A 10,206-nucleotide genomic window follows, 5' to 3' on the forward strand; every position below is an offset into this window, starting at 1 on the left:
CCACTTGTTATAACCCAGGCATTGGATCTCTTGGTAACGCCCATACTGAACAGATGAGGAGACAGCTGGCGCCTCAGACAACCAGGTCAGAGATCAGATAGCAGGGTACATCAGGACAGGTTTTTTAATAGAGTAAACTTGTACTCCTCAATGAACCTGTGAGTCAGGAACATGAACAGGGAGGTAAGAACCTGCCCATTAAGCTGGAAAAATGACTTCCATTGAGCATTTCTGTTTCATATTTTCACAGCTTTTACAACCGATATAAAAATTTCACCCACTCATATTCCAGTCCAAATTACAAAGTGATTAAAGAAGAAGTGCTCTTCAAGAATAAACATAGTGGGTTAATAACAGATGTGAATTCCAATGTAAATGTCTTTTTTTGCAGCATTCTAATTTTCCTTCATGTGATGAAGTTTGACTGCTAAACTATTGCATCTGATTGCAAATAGCATCTGTATCAATATACAGCTAATGTTTCAGTTTTTTCCAGATGTGCTATTCCCCTTGTTAACACAGCTGCTTTTGTCCTTGTCAGGATCAGCCTAGCTGACTGTGTTTACGACTGAGCATGTCTGGGCCTTTCCCTTGTACAGGTACAAATCAGACATTGAACTGACTGAAGTGAAAGGTCTCCAAAGCAAGATTTCTCTTCTACCTTCTCCTTTTCCCTGCCCTTCCTTCCACCCAGAACCAGAAACTGCAGGAATTACTGGCAGGATAGAATGCAGAATGGGATTTTATTCTATTAAGTGGATTGTCAGAAGAATTTACAATTGAATTTTAAAAAAGGAAAATACTTGTGCCTCAGTTGTGCTATATACTGCATGAATGTGTGACTATCATGTGCTGTTGATAGCACATTGTCTTCAACTGCCTACACGTATAAAGGAGTCTAATACTCCTATTGCTGAGGTTGGTTGGTCTGTACCATTTATTTACATAGTCATTGAATTCAAACAAATAAAATGCCCTCATGTGTTTGTGTCATACCCAGACATCTCATTTTCAGCCCTGGTTAAAAGCTGATCAAATTGCCATGTGTACTTTGTCTTTTCTGTTAAGAGCTGAATGGGTAATAACATTGCAGACAGCTTTCTTCCCTGAGAAGCCCACTGTATTCCTTTGGTGCTAGCTGCACTTCTTTACATTTCACAGCTGAATTCTTTGGATTATAGATTGAATGTGACAAACACACCCAGGCTTTGGTTACTCTCAAAACCAACATAAACTAAGCTGGGCAATAATTTGTTTGGGTTTGTGCAGAACAGATCTAAGATGATGTTTTCTTTGATGTGCTTCCCATGAAAGATGGTTGCGTATGAATAGTAACAGTACAAAATATCAAATTATATGCATTTCAAAATAAGTGTGTCGGTTTGTTAGAAACTCAAAAATGCATACCTAAAAGTTTGGTTGCATTGAAAGCGGGCTACCAGTCTAACTTCCTGCAGCTGCAGAACATCTGTAACAAATCAGCAGCTCCTTATTGTCTATGTGAAGGACTCTTGCATGCCAGCAGTCACTCCAAGAAGTGTCTGTGTGTGTATACCATGTCCCCTCACCATGGGTTGCAGAGTATGAGCCTGAATCCTTTTGGGAGTCCTTTTGGTTTTGGCTTTTCTGTAACACTCGCAAATGCAGAACAATCCTTGAGAAGTATGTGTCAAACTGGTAGGAGAAGGATTTCTCTGTCTCTTAAGTTTCAACTTGGCTAGACTTAGTATCAGCTGCCTGGTCTTTGTAGTCAGGCTTTCTCTTTGACCAGACAATGGTCCAGTTGTTGTCTCTAGCTGCATTTAGCTAGAAACAAGTCTAGACCTCGTGTGGTCATCAGGCCTGCTCTAACATTGTGATAGAAGTATGGACTCTTTTCTTCCATTTCTACTCTGGCTGTTGTTCTAGTAGCAACTCACCAGAAGTTTGGGCAGCCATGCAATGGCCCAAGAGACTCCTCTGTTCCCAGGGCGCTTGGGTATGGACCTGTATTTTCATGACCCATCTGGTAGAGCATTAATGGAGCTGTCTGTTTGCTGGAGAATGGTACAAAGCTAAGCAGCAGAAAGAGCTTGCAGAAAACAAAAGAAATACCTACAGAGAAAACAGAACAGGTATGGAGGTGAAAGCAGAGGAAATAAAGGCAGAAAAGAGCTAGATGCAAGTCCCTGCACCTTGTTATTCAAGTGACTGGATGATTTTGACGATCTGGCTTGGACTTAGTGCTGTGACTTTCTGAGAAGGACAAGAGAGGGAACTCAGAAAAGAGAAAAAGATGGAAGCAGACCTGCTGGGCGTACCATGGGGTTTATCTACCGGCCTCATCGCAAGTGTGTTCCCATTGCAAAGGCAGCGAGAGCCTCTGTTTGAGCAGTTGGCACATTAAAGATCCATTTTCTGTGAGCGGGGGGAGCATTCCAACAATTACAGAGTGAAAGTTGGTACTTCAAAGCTGCAATAATGTGGGAGAGACTCAGAAGCCCTGTTTGCTTTCCCATAAAACTTTCAACACTGTGAAGTTCTGCCATTTTCAAAAGAGAATAAAGCCTTTTACCATCGCAATTTTATGCAGGGCGCTCTATCCCATAGCACCCATTCTGAAAATGTTTGGTTTTGCCTCTTGAACACTGGAGAGAAAGAAATGCTAAGATGAAAGCAAGTGGAAGGCAAAATTGGTGAAATGGGTATGAGTTCTATTTTTCATTCTTTTCAACAAATGAATTGTTGGCAGTTCTTTCTCAGTCTGATCAGATTGTAACATAATGTTAAAAAGCCTGTGTTGGTGAGTTGGAGAGCATCATCTCAGAGTCGTAGCAATATTATCAAGAAAATAAGGGAAAAATAAGTGAAGCAAAGCCTAATACAAATAAATTTTCAACTTCAGAAATTCAGCTTCCTTTTTTAACACCTTGGTGATCAATAGTCTTGATCCTAACAAACAGTTAGAAGTATAAGTGACTGCTATGCCTACATCTACAGTTCTATGATACTAATTGTAGGAAAATGGAAGGAAATTTGGGCCAGCCGGACTTTGTATATTTTCAGGTCAGAGAAAACACCAATGTACTGTACATCTTTAAGGGCAGGTAACTGAAAAGCTGTCAAGTTATATTAATCTTTTACAGCTGGTGCTTTGGAATTATAATTCAGTGCAACTTCTGACCGAAGAGAGAAACCTTATTCGAGGCAAAAGGTGGACTGCAGCTTCTGATGTGGAATCAGCATTGATGAGGCTCCTTACAAGCCACCCTTGCTCATGAGCTTATCTCCTAGTGTTATGTCTTTTCTAACATTCAAAATCAAGGATTCTGGGCTGTTATTACAAATGAAAGATCATTAGTTTTGTCATAGTCCTTTGCCAGTTCCAAGTGGAAGGAATCTGGCCTCTGCTGTAAGAATAAATCTGTCCCCAAACACTGTGATAATTTGGCTTGCATTTTTGTACCACTGTTGTTTTTTTTTCAATAAACTGCGTAAATGAGTTACAGATACCAGTTATGATAGGTCTGTATAAGTTTTAGATTCTTTCATATTGCTAAAATTGTGGTTTGGTTCTCTTTTATGTGAAGTATGGGCCTTTGGTCTTCCCTGCAGGTTCAGAGAACGTGGTGTTGTTATTTGGGTAATAGAATGAAGCCAACAAGTAGTATGAGATTGGTGGTGAACAGTTCCATCCTGAGCCACAAGCAGAATCACAAGAAGAGCTCTGATTAAGCACAAAATACAATGCTTTGAGGAAAAAAAAAAAGGAAAAAAAAAAGTCATTTTAAACTAAATTCTTTGTTCTTTAACTATCACAACTTTGACACGGTTAGATTTTTTTGTTTGTTTGTTTTACATGAAACACTGTTTTAAATGAAAGCCTTTGCGTTCCCAGACCAAAAGCAGTTTCATGGAAGTCCAGCTGGACAAAGAACCCACGCAGCAGAGGGAACTGAGCCCCACGTTTGAAGTTTACAGCTCACTGTAAAGTGTCTGCTCAGAAAATGCAGCAGCTCTGCCTGAACTCTCCAATTCATGGTTCCAACTGCAGCCGTGCCAACGCAGGTGTCTCTTCACAGCTGGAAGAAGGAAGCAGAGGGTGCAGTACCACCTCAATAGCTGACCCCTATCTCATGTGAACAACAACAAGACCTCCAAGGAGCATACCATTTGGTCATCAGATATTCTCCTTTTGGCCACAAGAGAAAGACGTTGTAGGGGGAAAATCCTCCAACTCTTCATGTACAGGAAAGAAATCAGATTAAAAATGAATAAAACCTTTGGGCTATTCTCTGCAAGGCAGGCAGGGACAAGCAACACAGTCCAAGCCACTGTTCCCGCTGCAAAGAAAACAAAAACACAGGTGTTGAACATACTGAAGCCATGCAGATTAGCCCTGTGTGCAGTACATGCTCTTTACAAGAAGAAAAAACATCATTTTTGTTATTTGGCTATTGTTCGCTGGAGGCATGTTTTATTTCAGCTCGGCTCCAAGCAGAGTTATTACCAATCCCACAGCAGAAGTTCTCTGTGATGAGAGAAACATGTGATCTCTGGGCCCTAGAGAAGAAATTATGCTGGGAAGGCATCTCCGACGGGAGGGCTGCTGCTGGCCACCTGAGCAAACACCCCACCTGGTGAGCACAACAGAGCAACATGGGTACATATACGACTGTGCACGGGAGCAGCCTGGCTAGAGGTTATTTCCAGTGACCCTGCCTAGAGAAAGATGAGATTCTGTGCATATCTCCAGTCCAGGAGATTTAATGAGAGGGAGCATCACTTTGCTCCCCAATAAAAGGAAGAGACACAGCTCATCCTTTTGCAATGCAACTCCAAGCAGCAATTGCTGATGTGCTGTTCAGTGTTCTCCCGTGCAGGTTATGAGCTTTATGGTGTTGTACATGGGAACGTGTGTAGGGAGGGGATGTAGGGGGGATCGGCTTTCATGAGCTGCACAGATTTTGCTCATATCACTTTGTTATGCAAATCCGTAATTATTTCATTTCCCCCAGAAGGAGTCTTTGTGGTTTCCTCTTCCGCAGGATTTCCGAATGCTTCATGGAGGGAACAAATCACTGAGCAATTCCCAGGTATGTGAGCTACATGGCCAGCTCTGCAGAAGTGGAAGCCTGGAAGGTTTTGGTGGAGGTTTTAAATAGCAATTTTGGAAGGGCTGCTGAAAGGGAGGTGGTGAGGCTGACCTTGACAGTGGCACAAAAGTTGTTCATCATTGTAATAAAGTTAATTAAGATTGAGGCCTGCAAGGTGCCTGGGGCTAAGGAATAGAGGCCAGGTTTCTTACAATGAAGCTGCCTTTTCTTCTGAGTGGGGAGCAAGGAAGGAAAAACAAGCACTAGATTGTAGTAGTTCAAATGCCCATCTCAGCCCCACAGATGGAAGTCAGGAGTGGTTCTTCTGAATAGATGGAAGTCAGGAGTGGTTCTTCTGAATAGATGGAGTCACTCCATCATCACACTAGTATGTGTGCAGAACTTGTCCCATGTGGCTTGTCTGCTCATTTTGTAGCTTTTCATGCCTCTGCAGCTGTTTTGTGTAGAGATCAGCCTTCCAGACTAAGACCTGGTTTGTACGTTTGCAGCAAAATGATTTGTGCTCTGTGCAGAAAGGCAGATGAGTTTATTTGGATATCCCAGAAGGAGTGATTTAGGAAGCTGGACAGTGTTTTGAGATTTGGAGCCTGTCAGTATATCATACTGAAATGTTTGCCTTGTTTTTATAAACACTGGAAGGCAGGTAGGCTTTCATTCCACTCTCTTGCTTTGATGATTATTCCATTGAGCTGCTACATTTGGCAAACCAAGACAGAAAAAGGAGGGAGGGAGAAAAATAAGAAATTAGCACCACATTTAGTCATTTCCATTAACAGTGCAAAATACGTAGAGTGTTTCTGTATGAAGCTCAGACTGTATCTCATTCACACTAATCATTTCTACTGCTTTTGCATCAACATTGAAGCCCAACCCTTAATCTTTCCAGATGACCTCTTTTGTCTTTACCAATAGGAAATGTGGAGAGCTAATCAGGGTGCCCATTGGCTGGATGGACTAAGATTCAAAGACAGATGTAGATGTTTCATTCCTCTGAGTTTCCATCTGGGCATAACTGGGATCAGTCCTGCTGGCATCTGAAAAGCTGAGCAGAGTGAGGACTTCTGTGGTACTCCAGCTATCACTGGCCTCCAGCTACATGTCCCATCACATCAACCCTCTGAACCCAATCAGTCAAACAGTTTTTTTACCTGCCTAGCTCGGACTGTCCTAATTTGAATACATTATTATAATAAGAGACGAGCAAAACACTGGCTAAAGTCAAGATAAAGTTCATCCCCTGATCAAGTCCAAAGAACTCAGGTAGGTTAGGCAAGATGCACCAGAGGAGCCTTTTTACTGCTGTACCCAGCAGTCTCCTGACTTTCTTATACAAGAGCACAGCTCAGCTGTTAGAGAGTTTCTAGTATGTGGTGATCTTCTCAGAGGTCATGGTTGGTGAAACTGAGTCTAGGCTTTCCCGTTTTTCTGGGAAGAGATTCAGATCTGACCTTTTCTTCTGGCCTTTTTTTATAGAAAAAATGAAAATGTCACAGCAACACCGTGGCCTTCCTGCTACTCTCTTCTTTCCGAAATAAAGCTAGATGTCTCTTTCAAGGAGATCTCCATTTGCTTTTTGGAAGATACACATTTAATGAGTTTATTTTTTTTAGCCAAGAGCTAAACTGGAAGCAGAAGAAATTGCTCTCAATTAAAAATGAGTTTTGTATTTTGTTTGTGTTTGTTTGTTTGTTTGTTTGTCAGAGAAGGAGATATATACACTACATTGGTAAATTCTGACTTCATTGCATTACTAAATACATTGGTCCTATGAAACTTGGCCAATCAGTGCAACCAGGCTAGAGCATCCATTGCTTCACTTGGAGCAAATCTCAGGCCACAAAATATAGTATGAAAAAGTGCAGAACTACATTTCCATTCTGGAAGTAGTGCCAGTGTCAAAATATCTACTGAAAACCAAACCACAGGTTCTTTCCATAGCCCTCACTGCTGTTTGTAAAATGTTATTTAAGAAACTGAACTGAAAAGATGGAGAGTTTCAGATGGAGGTAGCCAGAATCCAAACTAACAAACCACAATTTATTTAAACAAAAATATTCATTTTGAAGGAAACCATTTTCTCACGTTGCCTACATCTCAATATTTTGATACATACATATCTTAGCAATAAACATTGATGGAAAGAAAACAAACCATGGCTGACAGGACAGCAGTGTTGCTTCTGCCAACTCATTAAAGGCCAGTAAGTGTGCAAACCAGCAACAATGAATATTCGTCAATTAATGAAAGATTTTCTCCCCTCAATCAGCAAATTCAAATGCTGTCTTCAGATGTAGAAATTGCTATTTGTGTGCCAAGATCTATATTTTTCAAAAGTGGGCACTAATCTGGAGATCCTCTTTTCCAAAGATTTACATGGCTGCCCTTGAATACGAAGGGTCGTTTTGGGGGTTTACGGTCTAGCTCAGGAATATTGCTCCAACCTTCAAAACTGAACACCACAGCGGAACAACTCCAAGAGTGTCTTTGGGTTGGCATGGGCACAAACTGGCTGGGCAACATCTACTGTTGAGTGAGCTAGGATAGCTCTTCTTATTCCTCTCCCTACATTGATTAGAGGGGAAGGACACAGACATACAGCTAGACTGAACACCTGTAGTCAGATGTCTTAATCTCCAAGGCATACACCATTCTTTGAGTGCTTACATGTCTAGTGCATTGTGCTATGAGAAACAGGAACATGGTCTTGTTAAGACCAGGACAGTTCTCAGTTCTGCAACAGTCAGACCAACAGCATGACCAGAGCAGTAGGAGTTAGCTGATCTCTTGCTGCTCAGTCACAGCAGAAAACTCACAGGCAAGAAAGGTCATGAAGATTAAATCATTCTCAAAAGAGAGAGCTCTTTCTATTCAGGGTAATCCCTGGTTTTGAATGTTACATTTCCAAAGTATTAGATGGTCAGACTGATATTTTTTATTAGTGGAATTATAGGGTCATTTTAGCATACACGAGGCAGCATGGTGGATTTACAAGCTTGGAGTCTGCTTATACTGACCTTAGAAGCTAACACTGATCCAGGGCTACTTTGCAGTAAGTTGGGAGTGGTGCATAACTGAGAGATGCAAAGTCAAGTATAACAGTATCCCCACCCAGAGAAGTACAGAGGTAAAAAGCCATTGAGCTATCACTCATCAACGGAGAATTTCAAGAAAGATTAAGTTGGAAGTTGTGTTGCAGTCTTCATGCACTTGGTCTATTTTAACTGCTGCTGAGTCCTTTTCCCCGTCTTTCCTGCTGAGATTGGCGTGCCAGCAGTGTCACGCCCGTGGCTGGTGGTGGTGCTAGTTGCAGTCCTATCACCTGAGCCCTTAGAGCTGTGCTGGGTGAAAACAGGCAGCCTGTACATTGGTCATAGCACATCTTCTTCCTCTTACATCACTGACCCCATCCCCTCGTGAATTACTTCTTTCCACTTCATAAATACTACATGCAAACATATTATTAAAGGGTTGTAAAAGCATCTGGAATATGACCATTATCTCAATAGCCCCTTGAATTTGATCTTTAAGATGATTTTACCTAAGCTAAAAAGCACAGCATGCCTCCTGGTTGGAAACAGCGCATCCATTGAAGAAGAGGTAGTTTCCATGGCACTTGGTGATGTTGGCAGTGAAAATGAAAATGAAAAAAAGTGATTCACAGCACTTTCATGCTGAAATGAAATAGTGGAGAGGTGCATAGCAGTGTTATCTCATAGGTCAAGTCTGAGGGTTTGCCAGACATTATTTACTAATGAGGAGTAACTACTTACCTGTACTGGTTCAGTTTGGTTTGTGCAGACACAGTGCTCTGGTATTTAAAATCACATGTCCAGTTTGAGCTGAGGACATTGTTTTTAACTTTGGGAGCTTCAGAACCATAAGTCCCACCGCTTGGGACAATCCATGAAGCAGGCAGTGCTTGGAACTCAACATGTGCATCGTGAGCTCAGCCATGAGGTGCTTGACATTCCATGCTGCACCTCATTAAGTTATCATCAAATCCTCCTTTGTTTGAGTAGAGCGTGAGTTGGCTGTCTGTTGCCTTGGAGTATTTCTGACAAAAGTCTTTCTTGATTTTCAGTGGTCCAGTCCCAAGGTCACTGTTCAGAAAATGTGTTGGTTGTGCAACATGTCACAGTCTTCATTTAATAATGAATAATGGCCAGTTATTTGGCACTGTAGGCTTCATTTGGATTTGTGTGATGGTATTTTTTTCCCAATCACATCTCTCACCCGTGGCTGAAGTTGAAATATCACTTCCAGTTATTTCAGTAGCCTAAAGATTTTCCTTGAGGCTCACGGTTTGGACATGGATACTAACCAAAGATTGCCATTTGTGCTGAATTTCTTAGCCGGCAGTTTAAATAATTTTGTTTTCTTCCTGCAGAGAACTGCATTGGTTTTATCATTTGTGTCCAAGGACCCAACCATACCTTGCTGTTTTAGTGAAGTATTGCTCAAATGCACAATTTTTATGTAGCGCTGGTCTAAATTTCTTACACAGACAAATGAAAAGTATAGTTGGTCTTTCTATTGACACCACTGTTGAAATTGTGTGTGAGAGTATAGATAGGTACAAACATTTTAGATATATATGCCAAATCAGATGCCTTAAAACTCTCTGAAAATGAGTGTTTCATTTCTTGATTATAAGCATTCAAATGGATTCAATGGATGCGTGCAAACTCATCTTCATGAAACCCAGCATTTAATGCTCTGCCATTAGCACATGTATCCCAGGAACATCCAGGTTGGATACGAGGAAAAAATTCATCTTAGAAAAGGTGGTGAGGGATTGGCACAGGCTGCCCAGGGTGGTGGTGCAAACACCATCCTTGGAGGTGTTCAGAAACTGTGGAGATGTGGCACTGAGGGACGTGGTCAGTAGGCATGGTGGGGATGGGTTGGTGGTTGGACTTGGTGAGATCTTTTTCTTAATGGAACCTGCATATTCACAAATTATGACAAGGCAGAGAGTGCTTCTCTTCCACCTGCTGTGCCTTCCCCCATCAGATGCAGAAGATAAGACAATCTGTGTTGCAGAGCGTATTTTAGAAGGATCAACGCTGCACACCTGAGCTGTGTGCCGCTAGCGCAGGGTGGGAGTTCT

This window comes from Meleagris gallopavo, chromosome 4 (genome assembly GCF_000146605.3).
Source record: "Meleagris gallopavo isolate NT-WF06-2002-E0010 breed Aviagen turkey brand Nicholas breeding stock chromosome 4, Turkey_5.1, whole genome shotgun sequence".
Classification (NCBI taxonomy): domain Eukaryota; kingdom Metazoa; phylum Chordata; class Aves; order Galliformes; family Phasianidae; genus Meleagris; species Meleagris gallopavo.